The sequence below is a fragment of the Arachis hypogaea genome, chromosome 14, assembly GCF_003086295.3.
Source record: "Arachis hypogaea cultivar Tifrunner chromosome 14, arahy.Tifrunner.gnm2.J5K5, whole genome shotgun sequence".
In the NCBI taxonomy this organism is placed as follows: Eukaryota; Viridiplantae; Streptophyta; class Magnoliopsida; order Fabales; family Fabaceae; genus Arachis; species Arachis hypogaea.
The window spans coordinates 24,039,944-24,054,453 of record NC_092049.1 but is presented as its reverse complement, the minus strand read 5'-3'; the positions used below and the strand labels follow the sequence as shown (position 1 = coordinate 24,054,453).

At 39.8% G+C, this 14,510-nt stretch overlaps 1 non-coding gene across 1 annotated transcript; it reads left to right on the top strand.

Annotated features, from left to right (window-relative positions):
- The first annotated feature begins 13,615 nt into the window (after positions 1 to 13,615).
- Positions 13,616 to 13,722, top strand: LOC112746076 (small nucleolar RNA R71). Its single transcript, XR_003173976.1, has one exon. It is a non-coding gene; the product is annotated as a small nucleolar RNA R71 (small nucleolar RNA).
- The last annotated feature ends 788 nt before the right edge of the window (positions 13,723 to 14,510 follow it).

The following is a 14,510-nucleotide window of genomic DNA, read 5'->3' as shown; positions in this document are numbered from 1 at the left end:
AGTTATAAAAGTAATCCCTGAAAGAGACCTGACAAAGATCCAAAAAAGAGGATCACGAAATAACTTAGAAGAGATCGACCTAACGAAGTCGGTTTCCTACAAAAACAAGTTATAAAAGTAATCCCTGAAAGAGACCTGACAAAGGTCCAAGAAAGAGGATTACGAAATAACTTAGAAGAGATCGACATAAAGAAGTCGGTCTCCTACAATGGACAAGTTATAAAAGTAATCCCTGAAAGAGACCTGACAAAGGTCCAAGAAAGAGGATTACAAAAATAACTTAGAAGAAGATGACATAAAGAAGTCGACCTCCTACAAACAAAGTTATAAAAGTAGTCCCTGAAAGAGGCCGAGGCCTAGCAAAGGTCCAAGAAAGAGGACTGCAAAAGTAATTGGAAAGAGGACCAACGTAAAGAAATCGGTTATGGATTGCTAGAAATACAAGCAAGACCGAGAAAACCGAGAAACAAGTTGGACCCACACATCCATGACCTCAAAGGATCCAACCTACAAGCAACAAGTGCTAAGACAAGCGCAAACAAGCAGGATATAAAATACAATATTATAAAGCTTCAGGGTCAGGCCCAAAAGCTTGAAAGCTACTTGTTGTTTTTCAAAGTAAAAGTTGCTAAACAAGCAACCAAAAGGAATATCAACAGTCACCAAAATATTCAAACTACAAATAAAGAGTTTAAAAGCCCACAAGCCGGGCCAACTACACAAATATCCAAAGAGAAATCAGCAAAGATCGGGAGCCTTCTCGGCAACATCAGTACAAGGAGAAGGAGGGCAAGTCTGAATAGGCACAGCATCCACGGTTCCATCATCCCGGTTCAGAATCTGGCAATCCGGATCAGACACAACCAGAAGAACTGAAGAGGTCGACACTTTGGCAGAAGACACAGGGGGAGGTTCAACATCATCATCATCCTGGTCATCAGGGACAATCTTACCATCCCTCACAATATTATCCAGGCTAAAGAGAGTCAGGTCGGCCTCGGGAGCAATAATCCGAACCTGCTCTTTCAGGTTCTCATAGGCAGCAGTTACGCTGCCAACAAAATGACCCTGGAGCTCGGATTAATCAGCTCGGGCATTCTCCAACTCCTCCTTCAGATGCATTCCCTCTCGATAGGATGTGACATAGCTGTCTTTATGCCCCGTGTCCTTGGCCAACCTCACAAAAGCTGCCAGAGAAAGGGAACTCGCCTTCTCGTTCTCCAGATCCTTCTCCAGCTTAGCTACCTTTACTTCAAGCTCCTCCTTCAGGCCCTTCATCTGATTAAACTCCTATTTAGCCTCCTCCATAAAGGCTTTGGTGTCATGGAGAGGAAGATTTTGAGCATTCCGGTATAAGGCAGCCCCCATATATGCCATTCTAACACTGCTTCGAGTTATAAAGTCCAGATGGCGAAGGTGCGACACATCATCTATAGGAAGGGCACCGAAGGGACCAATTTGTTGATCTACGAACTCGATCGTATCAAAATCAGGGGCATCAAGGTTGAAAGGCTCAATTATTTTTTGCTTCTTGTTAGGAGGAGCACCAGAAGCAGCGGCAGAAGACTGAGGAGGCTCAGCCAGACGAACCTGAGGAGTGGGGATCACCATACTCGGCCCAGGAGAACTCGGCACAGGTGGCTTCACTTGCACTTGAGAAGATCCCTCTTCGGCCGCCTTGGCCGAGATGTTTTGAGCAGCAGTCGCCTTCTTTGCCTTTTTGAAGGCCTTCATAGAATCATTGTTTTTTGACATCTCTGCAAATACAGAATCAGCCACAGTAAAAGGTTACAATCACAAAGGAAGCAAAACTATGAAAGAAGTACAGAAACAAGTCAGACCTGAAAGAAACCCAGGAAGCTTTCTTTTTGGAGGAACCTCCAGGCTTGGCAGAGACAAACAGGTAAAGGAAGAGAGTCTGAGAAGGTGTTACACCTAACTCCCGGCAAAGCAGCTGAAAGATCTTAATAAAATCCCAAGAATTCGGGTGAAGCTGGGATGGGGCAATGTTACACGACCACAACAGGTCGGTCTCGAAAGCAGAAAAAGGGAAGGTAATGTCCAACTGGCTAAAGAAATATTCATAAGCATAGAAGAAGGGACCCTCCCCCTCGACAGAAGTAGGAAAACAAACCCTCTCGTCAGAGTCAGGAGCTACAAGCTCATAATCCCTCTCCCGGGCACTGCTACCACAAATCCTATGACGTTTCTTTAGCTCTACACAAAATTCAGCATCCACGACAGAGACACACATTAAGACAAGGGAGTCCAGCCAATCGGACATCCCCTCGGGAACTTTGGAAGACACCTCTACAATGTTATTGCGAGAAGACATGAGGCCGACTAATCCTACAAATAAGAAAAGAAAATTGGATTACTAAAAAACATCTCGAACGAGGGGCAAAACAACTCGACTAATATGATACAGGCAAACAAACAGAAAAGGAAAACCCCAAGACTCAAACCAAAGTCCTGGGGCCTCCTTTGGAGGCAGTAACAAAGCAAGGTTTCAGGAAATTTCTACAGCTTACGTCCCGGCATTTATCAAACAAGAAAAGAAGGTTTCAAATAAGCAAACAAAGGAAAGTAGAAACACAAAAAGTCATCTAAACCACTATCTTTCTACAGTCTATCAGCGAAGAGCATAGCCAACATCAAACATGCCAAGCAGAGAATCGTCAAAGACACAACCCTTTTTGTGAACCAAGAACCATCATCAGAAGCACATGCAGAAACGGCGACAACATGCAAAAACCCTAAAAACATCAAGCAACAAGAATGGCGAAGAAATCCATACAAAAGACGAAGAAACTCCAGAACACGCAACAATCAGGCGCAGTAAAAGTAGCAAGATCCAAACTTTCTCCAAACAAAAATCAAACTTTCTCAAAATTAGATATAAAAATGGCAGAGGAGAAAAAATCGAACCTGGAAAATAGAAGAAAACCCCGAAAGAAAAGCTGAAGAGCAAGAAGCGACAGAGCCACCCCTCAAACGGAAAAAATTCGCCGGAAGAAGATGAAGGGAGAAATCCAGAATCACTCCTTATTCCACAGAAAGCAGCAGTGGAGCAGGCATCGTAGGAAGAAACTGTGAAACTCTAGGGAAAAACAGAAAATGAGAGAGTAAAGGGAGAAGTTACGAAGAGAAACAAAGAAGAGAAACCGTTTCTGATGGCAAAATTCAAACCAAAGGAAATGGGGCATTTGAAGTCAATTAATGAAGGCATTAAACCCTCGCACATTCCCAAAGCGCTGATATAAAAGCGCGCGCTTTTAAAGGAAAAACGTTCCACATTCAAAAAAGGCTCTACAAAGAAAGGAATCGACAAAATGCTTGAGTTCGTCTTCACTAGAAGGACCGAAGTCAAGGACTCGATCTCAACAAAAAGACCGAGCTCAAGCAGGGGCACTGTTCATACCCTAGGTCGAGCTATCCGACCTGGGATGATTGGAGACAAAGCGATCGACCTCTTCAGGTCAGACTATCCGACCTCTTTACAAAAGAGATCGGCCAAATCGACAGGAAGGCCCAAGAAGGCCCAAACAAAGGAACACAGCCCAATCCAAAGGCATCCCAAGCCTAGAGAGAGAAGGACGGTTCCGTTGAAGATAAGCTGACCTCACCCAAAGATAAGATAAGATAAGATAACTAACTTATCTTATCTAGAAAGGTCACTCTACAACCATTATAAATACACTGGAGCACCCAGGTATAACTTATACTCTGATTCTACATAAAACCTGTTTAATACCCATGCTAACTTAAGCATCGGAGTCTCTTGCAAGTACCCCCCACCCTCCGGTGACCAAGGATCAGCAGTGCAGTCAGTCCAACAAGTCGGACACAACAACTCCGTCCGCCACTCGCCGGCCGAACTTGTCGGCACCGACCTGTACAGAAGATCTCAACCGAGATCGACCTCCAGTTTCAGGTAACCCATGGAACAGATAGTAATTTGGAATGGAATGGAATAATGTTGTGTTGAGATGGAATGAATGGTTAACTAATTCCAATCCCCTTTTATATCTATTCCTAATAAATTTAAAATCTATCTTCTAAAACTAAAATAATATATTTCCTATTTTTAAAATAATATTTAAATTTAAATCAGAAATAATTATGGCAATCAGCAAGTCTTCAATTAATGGATGGGGACCACTTGATTCCTTCACTCTGCAGCCTCTGATCTGTGCTTTCTGGGATGAAAACTGGGTCGAAACTTGGCCTGAAATCACCCCCAGTGTTTTATGCGAAGTCTACATGTCGCACATGTCACGCGTACGCGTCAGTCACGTGTACGCATCGATGGCCTTTTTCGTGTGTCACGCGTACGCGTCAGGTACGCGCACGCGTCACTGAGCAACTTTGCTTTTCACGCGTACGCGTCAAGTACGTGCACGCGTCACCATGAATAGCTCCAAACCACGCATACGCATCAGGCACGCACACGCGTCGCTCCTTGCTAGTCAGCTCCTTGGTTTCTTCGATTTCTCTGCAGGAACTCCATCAAATTAATCCGAATGCTACCTAAAATAAACGAAATTGCACAAGACTCAAAGTAGCATCTATAGTGGCTGAAAGATAATAAATTGTTGATAAAACTTAACTAATTAAATGCAAATTCACTAGGAAAAGATAGAAGAGATGCTCACGCATCACAACACCAAACTTGAATTGTTGCTTGTCCTCAAGCAACCAAACTAATATAACCTCAGAATGTGAATTTGCATCAGAATGAGAGTTCGATTAAGCTCATGTCTCTTCTTATAGTGGGGTTTACAACTGCAATCCTGAATAGTTTTGGCATCTCACTCTCCTTTGAATCAGAAGAATGTTACTGTCATTCGGAATTGGAATCCGAATAATATTATGAATTCTCTGATCTTTTGTAACCCAATTTAATCCTTGAACACAACTTGTTTTCTTTTCTTTGGTGCTTTGCACCTTGAGCCTAGCCGTGACTTTAAATATTTTGTCTCAAGTTTTACTTGACACAGAAACACCACAAGCACTTAACTGGGGAACTCTTTTGAAGTTCTGATTTTTCTTTTAGTTATTCCCAGACAGTGGTGCTCAAAGCCTTTGGCATACTCTTCTAATTGCAATCGATCTCGACTCTAAATGTTTTGTCTCAAAGATTACTTGACACAAGAACACCACAAGCATATAACTAGGAAAACAACTCTTTGAGCTTTTAATCGTGTCTGACCTACCTAGTCATTGATGCTTAGAGCTTTGGACCTTGCTTCTCTCTTTTTTTTTTGCTGTCTCTTTTGCTTCAAGGATTAAATTTTTGTTTATATCAGAGGAGTCATAATAATTCTCTAAATCCCTGTTCCTTGTACATCAACATTCTTTAATTCAAATTTAAATATACACTCTTCATGTCATGCATTCAGAATCACAGAAAATAACCACCACATTAGAATAAATGAGACTTTTCTAGGAATTACACTCAAATTCTCATGCAATATATTACTTTTTTTTCTTTTTCTTTTTAGATTCAAGTTCAGTGAACGGTACATGAGACAAATAACAGAATAAAACTAATTCTAAAAGCTGATAGTACTAATGATCATGCAGGCAAAACAATAAAAAACAGAAAACAACAAAATAAGAATGGAAGAGAAATAGAATGAAAGAAACTCAACCACCTCAGTTATTTTAGTGGCTATCTCCTTCCTCCATGAAGAATATTCATCTCCCTTTGGTGCTATTAAAATAAGTAGAAAAGCCATAAGCGTAGCGACAAAACATGGTGCGGAATTTCTTAGCACAAACTAACCGACAAGTGCACCGGGTCGTACCAAGTAATACCTCAGGTGAGTGAGGGTCGATCCCATGAGGATTGAAGGACTAAGCAACAATGGTTACTTTATTTACTTAGTTAGGCAAACAGAAAAGAGTGTTTGAATATTCAAAGAGCATTAAATAGAACACATGGAAATGATTAATTTGGGAATAAAATATGGAGAAGGCAGTTTAGGGTCCAGAGTTATCTATTTTTCTGGATTAACTTTTCTTACTAACTATTTTAATCCTGTAGGATTTAATTTATGGCAAACTATATGTGATTAGACCCTAACTCCTTAGACCTTTCTAGTCTCCTCTAATTTTCATCAACTGCCAATTCCTTGGTCAATTAATTTCAATTAGAGGGTGATGATCAAATTTCAGTTTATATGCCACAAAAACTCTAATTACCCAAACATAAAAGGATTATATGTCACATATCCCGTTAAATACAGATAATTAAAATTTAGGAGAATATGTTTTCAAGCTGTTGTTCAAGTAAAGAGCTTTTCCAAGTTATATAAGAACGTATTTAGAAAGAGGGTCATACTTTTGTTCCACCCAAATTCATAAAATAAAGAACGAAAACAATTCTTAAATTATAAATCCATACATAAATTAAAATAGAAAAAGTAATAAAATCAATCCATACAAATAGACAGAGCTCCTAACCTTAACAGTGGAGGTTTAGTTTCTCATGGTAAAGAGAAAATAGGATTGTAAATTTGAATGGAATGGAATAATGTTGTGTTGAGATGGAATGAATAGTTAACTAATTCTAATCCCCTTTTATATCTAATCCTAATAAATTTAAAATCTATCTTCTAAAACTAAAATAATATCTTTTTCTATTTTTAAAATAATATTTAAATTTAAATCAGAATTAATTATGGCAATTAGCAAGTCTTCAATTGATGGATGGGGACCACTTGATTCCTTCACTCTGCAGCCTCTGATCTGTGCTTTCTGGGCTGAAAACTGGGTCAAAACTTGGCCTGAAATCACCCAAAGCATTTTTTGTGAAGTCTACATGTCGCGCATGTCACGCGTACACGTCGATGGCCTTTTTCGCGTGTCACACGTACGCGTCAGGTACGTGCACGCGTCGCTGAGCAACTTTGCTTTTCACGCGTACACGTCAAGTATGTGCACGCGTCACCATGAATAGCTCCAAATCACGCATACGCGTCAGGCACGCGCACGCATCGCTGCTCGCTAGTCAGCTCCTTGGTTTCTTCTCTTTCTCTGCAGAAACTCCATCAAATTCATCCGAATGCTACCTAAAATAAACGAAATTGCACAAGACTCAAAGTAGCATCCATAGTGGCTGAAAGATAATAAATTCTTGATAAAACTTAACAAATTAAATGTAAATTCACTAGGAAAAGATAGAAAAGATGCTCATGCATCACAACACCAAACTTGAATTGTTGCTTGTACTCAAGCAACCAAACTAATATAAGCTCAGAATGTGAATTTGCATGAGAATGAGAGTTCGATTAAGCTCATGTCTCTTCTTATAGTGGGGTTTACAACTGCAATTCTGAATAGTTTTGGCATTTCACTCTCCTTTGAATCAAAAGAATGTTACTGTCATTCGGAATTAGAATCTGAATAATATTATGAATTCTCTGATCTTTTGTAACCCAATATAATCCTTGAACACAGCTTCTTTTGTTTTCTTTGGTGCTTTGCACCTTGAACCTAGCCGTGACTTTAAATGTTTTGTCTCAAGTTTTATTTGACACAGAAACACCACAAGCACTTAACTGGGGAACTCTTTTGAAGTTCTGATTTTTCTTTCAGTTATTCCCCGACGGTGGTGCTCAAAGCCTTTGGCATACTCTTCTAATTGTAATTGATCTCGACTCTAAATGTTTTGTCTCAAGGATTACTTGACACAAGAACACCACAAGCATATAACTACGGAAACAACTCTTTGAGCTTTTAATCATGTCTGACCTCCCTATTCATTGATGCTTAGAGCCTTGGACCTTGCTTCTCTCTCTTTTTTTTGCTGTCTCTTTTGCTTCAAGGATTAAATTTTTGTTTATTTCAGAGGAGTCATAATAATTCTCTAAATCCCTGTTCCTTGTACATCAACATTCTTTGATTCAAATTTAAATATGCACTGTTCATGTCATGCATTTAGAATCACATCAAATAACCACCACATTAGAATAAATGAGACTTTTCTAGAAATTACACTCAAATTCTCATGCAATATATCACTTCTTTTTCTTTTTCTTTTTAGATTCAAGTTCAGTGAGCGGTACATGAGACAAATAATAGAATAAAACTAATTCTAATAACTGAAAGTACTAATGATCATGCAGGCAAAACAACAGAAAACAGAAAACAACAAAATAAGAATGGAAGAGAAATAGAATGAAAGGAACTCAATCACCTCAGTTATTCTCGTGGCCATCTCCTTCCTCCATGAAGAACATTCATCTCCCTTTGGTGCTATTAAAATAAGCATAAAAGCCATAAGCGTAGCGACAACACCAAACTTAAAGGTTTGTTTGTCCTCAAGCAAAGAAGAACTGAAAATAGAAAGAGACAAATATTATGATGAAAGAAAAAGAAAAGGATAAAAGAACAAGAGAGAACTAGGATTGGGATCGGGAGAAAGAAAATTAAAACTGGGCGGCAAACTAGTGTAGTTGTGCGGCGAAGGCGACGTGTACGCGTGCGGCACGCGCACACATGGGTCGCGAAATTTTCTTAATGATGCGTGAGCGTCAAGCACGCGTCCGTGTGCCCTTGGTTTGTACGAATCGCACGAAGCCAATCGTGCGCACGCAAAACTCTCTATTCGCGTGGCTTGGGAACCAATATTTTCATACGATGCGTGCACGTGAACAAGTTTTGTGCTTCTAGCACACTTCCAGCCCTAAGCCAGCACAACTCTCTGCCCAAACACTTATTTACGTCGATTTTTAAGGTCCCGCATACACATCGATGGCGCGTACGCGTGGAGTGCCAAAATCACGAATGACGCACACGCGTGGGGTACGCGTACGCGTAGGCTTGTGTGAAAGGCATCATTCCTGCGCCACTCCCGCGCAACTCTGTGTTCATTTTTATTTTTCACGCACATCCATTTGACGCGTACGCGTTAGCGACGCTTGCGCGTCGGGTGCTCTCTTTTTTTTCCATTTCGGCTCCTGTTCTAAGATAGCTGCATGATCAAAACACATGTAAAACGAAGGAAACAGTAAAAACTCAATAAAAATCAAATAAATAAGGAAATCACTACTACAAAAAGAAGTGGAAGTTCATCAGCTGATTTCTTGTGAGCTTTACAAAATTGCAAACAAGAACTCCAAAGATGCCAAATTAGCCTATCCAAGCTTGGTCTCTCTGTTATGTAAGGATGCTGGGGTAAAAATGGGAGTAGATGAGTATATCTCAGTTGAGCAACCAATCACCAAAAAGTCTATGGAAGGACAACAAGTGCAGGACGACCCCATCAAGAGGAAAGCACATGGGTTCCTCCCGGAAATCCCTCAAATTGAATACTGGGAGCGCCTAGAAGCATCTATCACCAAGTTGCAAGAAGTTGTGGATCAACTGAAGGAAGAACAGCAAAATCAAAACAGCATGCTCTGCAAACTACTTAGAGAACAAGAAGAGCAAGGGCGTGAACTGAAGGAACTGAAGCGCCAGAAGCTATCTCTTGAAGGGCCAAGCACTCCACAGACTAAAGAGGCATCCACCTCCCAAATTCAAGGTTGTTGAGTTCTAATCTTAGCCTTAACTCTGTGATAATTACTCTTACTAGAAATTTACCTTAGAAGTCGTATATAAGTAGTTGTAATTAGTATCTCTATTTTGATTTTATCTCCAATTAAGCTATAATTTATTTTTCTCATTATTATCAAACATAAATAAAATAGCAGATTTTTAGAATAAGAAGGCAATATTTTTTTTCGAGTTTTTAATAAGGAAAATTTTAATTATTTATATGTGGTGGCAATGCTTTTTGTGTTCTGAATGAATGCCTGAACAGTGCATATTTTTTATATTGAATTTTATGAATGTTAAACTTGTTGGCTCCTGAAAGAATGATGAACAAGAGAAATATTATTGATAATCTGAAAAATCATAAAATTGATTCTTGAAGCAAGAGAAAGCAGTGAATACCAAAGGTTACGAAAAAAAAAGAGAGAGAAAAAGCAAGCAGAAAAAGCCAATAGCCCTTAAAACCAAAAGGCAAGGGTAATAAAAAGGATCCAAGGCTTTGAGCATCAGTGGATAGGAGGGCCTAAAGGAATAAAATCCTGGCCTAAGCGGCTAAACCAAGCTGTCCCTAACCATGTGCTTGTGGCGTGAAGGTGTCAAGCCAAAAGCTTGAGACTGAGCGGTTAAAGTCAAGATCCAAAGCAAAAAAAGAGTATGCTTAAGAACCCTGGACACCTCTAAGTGGGGACTCTAGCAAATCTGAGTTACAATCTAAAAAGGTTCACCCAGTTATGTGTCTGTAGCATTGATGTATCCGATGGTAATACTGGAAAACAAAGTGCTTAGGGCCACGGCCAAGACTCATAAAGTAGCTGTGTTCAAGAATCAACATACTAAACTAGGAGAATCAATAATACTATCTGAATTTTGAGTTCCTATGGATGACAATCATTCTGAAATTCAAAGGATAAAGTGAGATGCCAAAACTGTTCGGAAGCAAAAAGCTACTAGTCCCGCTCATCTAATTAGAATCTGAGCTTCACTCAAAACTATGAGATATTATTGCTTCTTGATTTTTTTTTATCCTATTTTATTTGTCTAGTTGCTTGGGGACAAGCAACAGTTTAATTTTGGTGTTGTGATGAGCGGATATTTTATACGCTTTTTGGGGATAATTTCATGTAGTTTTTAGTATGTTTTAGTTAGTTTTTAGTATATTTTTATTAGTTTCTAGGCAAAATTCATATTTCTGAACTTCACTATGAGTTTGTGTGTTTTTCTATAATTTCAGGTATTTTCTGGCTGAAATTGAGGGAGCTGAGCAAAAATCTTATTCAGGCTGAAAAAGAACTGCTGATGCTGTTGGATTCTGACCTCCCTGCACTCGGAATAAATTTTTTGGAGCTACAGGAGCCCAATTGGCGCGCTCTCAATTGCGTTGGAAAGTAGACATCCAGGGCTTTCCAGCAATATATAATAGTCCATGCTTTGCACAAGGATAGACGACGTAAACTGGCGTTCAACGCCAGTTTCATGTTGCATTCTGGCATTAAACGCCAGAAACAGGTTACAAGTTGGCGTTAAATGCCAGAAACAGGTTACAACGTGGTGTTTAACTCTAGAAACAGCCTAGGCACGTGTAAAGCTCAAGTCTCAGCTCCAGCACACACCAAGTGGGCCCCGGAAGTGGATTTCTGCACTATCTATCATAGTTTACTTATTTTCTGTAAACCTAGGTTACTAGTAGAGTATTTAAACAACTTTTAGAGATTTATTTTGTATCTCATGACATTTTAGATCTGAACTTTGTACTCTTTGATGGCATGAGTCTCTAAACTTCATTGTTAGGGGGTGAGGAGCTCTGCTGTGTCTCGATGAATTAATGCAATTATTTCTGTTTTCTATTCAAACACGCTTGTTTCTATCTAAGATGTTCATTCGCACTTCAATATGATGGATGTGATGATCCGTGACACTCATCACCATTCTCAACCTATGAACGCGTACCTGACAACCACCTCCGTTCTACCTTCGATTGAATGAGTATCTCTTGGATTCTTTAATCAGAATCTTCGTGGTATAAGCTAGAATCCATTGGCAGCATTCTTGAGAATCCGGAAGTCTAAACCTTGTCTGTGGTATTCCGAGTAGGATTCAAGGATTGAATGCCTGTGACGAGCTTCAAACCCGCGAGTTTTGGGCGTAGTGACAGACGCAAAAGGATTAATGGATCCTATTCCAGCATGAGTGAGAATCGGCAGGTGATTAGCCGTGCAGTGACAGCACACTTGGACCATTTTCACTGAGAGGACTGATGGTAGCCATTGACGACGGTGATCCACCAACACACAGCTTGCCATAGGAGGAACCTTGCGTGCGTGAAGAAGACGACAGTAGGAAAGCATAAATTCAGAAAATAAAGCATCTCCAAAACTCCAACATATTCTCCATTACTGCATAACAAGTATTTATTTTATGCTCTTATATTCTTCGCAATTCAAACTGATAATTATAATTGATATCCTGACTAAGAGTTACAAGATAACCATAGATTGCTTCAAGCCAACAATCTCCGTGGGATCGACCCTTACTCACGTAAGGTATCACTTGGACGACCCAGTGCACTTGCTGGTTAGTGGTACGAGTTGTGAAAAGTGTCATTTACAATTCGTGCACCAGTTATGCCTCTTAGATTTGCAGCTTCTTCATCACAGACAGGGGCATTAAATTGATGCTTACTCCCAGATCACATAACGCTTTCTCAAAGGTTGTGCTCCCAATGGTGCATGGAATTTGAAAGCTCCCTGGATCTGGCATCTTCTTTGGTAAGCGATTTTGAATGATGGCATTGCATTCTTTAGTCAAGACCGCTGTCTCATCTCCCTTTAAAGGCTTCTTCTTTGACAGCAACTCCTTCATGAACTTGACATAAATAGGCATTTACTCCAAAACCTCAGCAAAAGGAATATTGATTTGAAACTTTCTGAAAACTTCCAAGAACTTTGAAAACTGCTTGTCCTTGGTATCTTGAAGTCTCTGAGGATATGGCATTTTAGGCTTGTACTCAGGAGCCTTTGGCAATGTAGGATAATTGTCAAGAGAGTCTGGGAATGGGTTGTCTGCACGCTTTGGAGGGGCGTGCTCTACTTCTTCCTTCTTCTCCTCTGTAGCTTCTTTTTTAACTAACTCTCCATTAACCTTGGTCTCAAAGCCAGCTACTTTACAACTTCTCAATTGAATAACCTTGCAATCTTCTTTTTCAACTGGCTCCTCATTAACTTGTGCTTTAATACTTGCCACTTGTCCATTTATCAAGGTGATAGCCTTGCATTCCTCTCTTGGATTTGGAATTGTGTTACCAGGAAGGCTATTAGTGGTCCTCTGATCAATTTCATTAACTCTTGTGGCTATTTGACCCATCTGGATCTCTAAATTCTTGATTGATGCTCTGGTTTCCTGCATATAACTCCTCATCATCTCCCAATTAGAATCTTCTTGAAAATTAGAATTTGCCTACAGAGGTGGTTGTTGTTGATGAGACTAAAATTGATGGTTATTATGATTGTTCTGTTGGAAGCCGCCCTGAGAATTATTGTTGAAATTCTGAGCTCTCTGAGATTGGTCCCTCCACCCAAAATTTAGGTGATTTCTCCATCCCTGATTGTAGGTCTGAGAATAGGGATCATTATTGGGATTTCTAGGAGCACTGCCCATGTAATTGACCTGTTCAGAAGAGAATTGAGCATAATCATAATTATCATTTTGCACAAAATTACCTGTCATGTCATAAGAGACCGCTTGAGGTGGATTTTGGGTGTTGATAGCTGAGATTTGCATGCCACCCATCTGTTGAGTAAGTAGACTTATTTGCTGAGACATAAGCTTGTTCTGAGCAAGAATAGCATTAAGAGCTTCTACTTCCATAACACCCTTCTTCTGAGGAGCCTCAGAGTTCACAGGATTCCTGTTAGATGAGTATAAATATTGGTTGCTAGCAACCAATTCAATATGCTCAATAGTCTCCTCTGGTGTCTTCTTCTTGTGCAATGAACCACCTGCAGAATTATCTAAGCACATCTTGGACATTTCTCCCAAGCCTTCATAAAAGATATGTAGTTGGGTCCATTTGGAGAACATGTCCGGAGGGCATTGCCTAGTCAGTAGCTTGTACCTCTCCCAAGCTTCATAAAGAGTTTCACCATTCTTCTGCCTGAAGGTCTGAACCTCCACCCTAAGCTTAGTCAGCTTCTTTGGTGGGAAAAACTTAGTAAGAAACTCAGTAACAACCTTGTCCCAAGTATCCAAACTCTCCTTGGGTCGGAAATCTAGCCATAGTTTGGCTCCATACCTCAGAGCAAATGGGAAGAGCATGAGTTTGTACACCTCTGGGTTCACTCCATTTGTCTTCAAAGTATCACAAATCTGCAGAAAATTAGAAATAAATTGATTTGGGTCTTCGTGGGGAAGACCATGATACTGACAGTTTTGTTGCACCAGGGTGACCAATTGTGGCTTCAACTCAAAGTTGTTCGCAGCTATAGGGGGTACCACAATGCTTTTTCCATAAAGATCTGCAGTAGGAGCAGAGTAGGAGCCAAGCACTCTCCTTTTTTGATCATCCCCATTCGGATTTCTCATATTGGCATTAACAGCATTATTGTGATCCATAGTGGATTCTGTAGCCTTGCAAAGTCTTGCTTGTTGTAAACGCTGCCTGAAAGTCCTTTCAGGTTCAGGATCAAAGTCTAAGAGATGTTCCTTATCTCTGTTCCTGCGCATAAACAAACAGAAAACAAGAAAAGATGGGAATCTCTACATCAGAGTGTAGAGAATTCCCAATGAGGTAACCTGTGTAAAATAATAAAATAAAAATACTAAATAAAATAAATAAATAAATTTTGAAAATTATAGGTAGAATTAAGACAGAGAAATTCGAAATTAACTAAAAAATAAACAGGAAAAATTAAAATAAAAATAAATAGACAACACCAAACTTAATTTCAGAAATTAAAGAAAAATATTAGTGC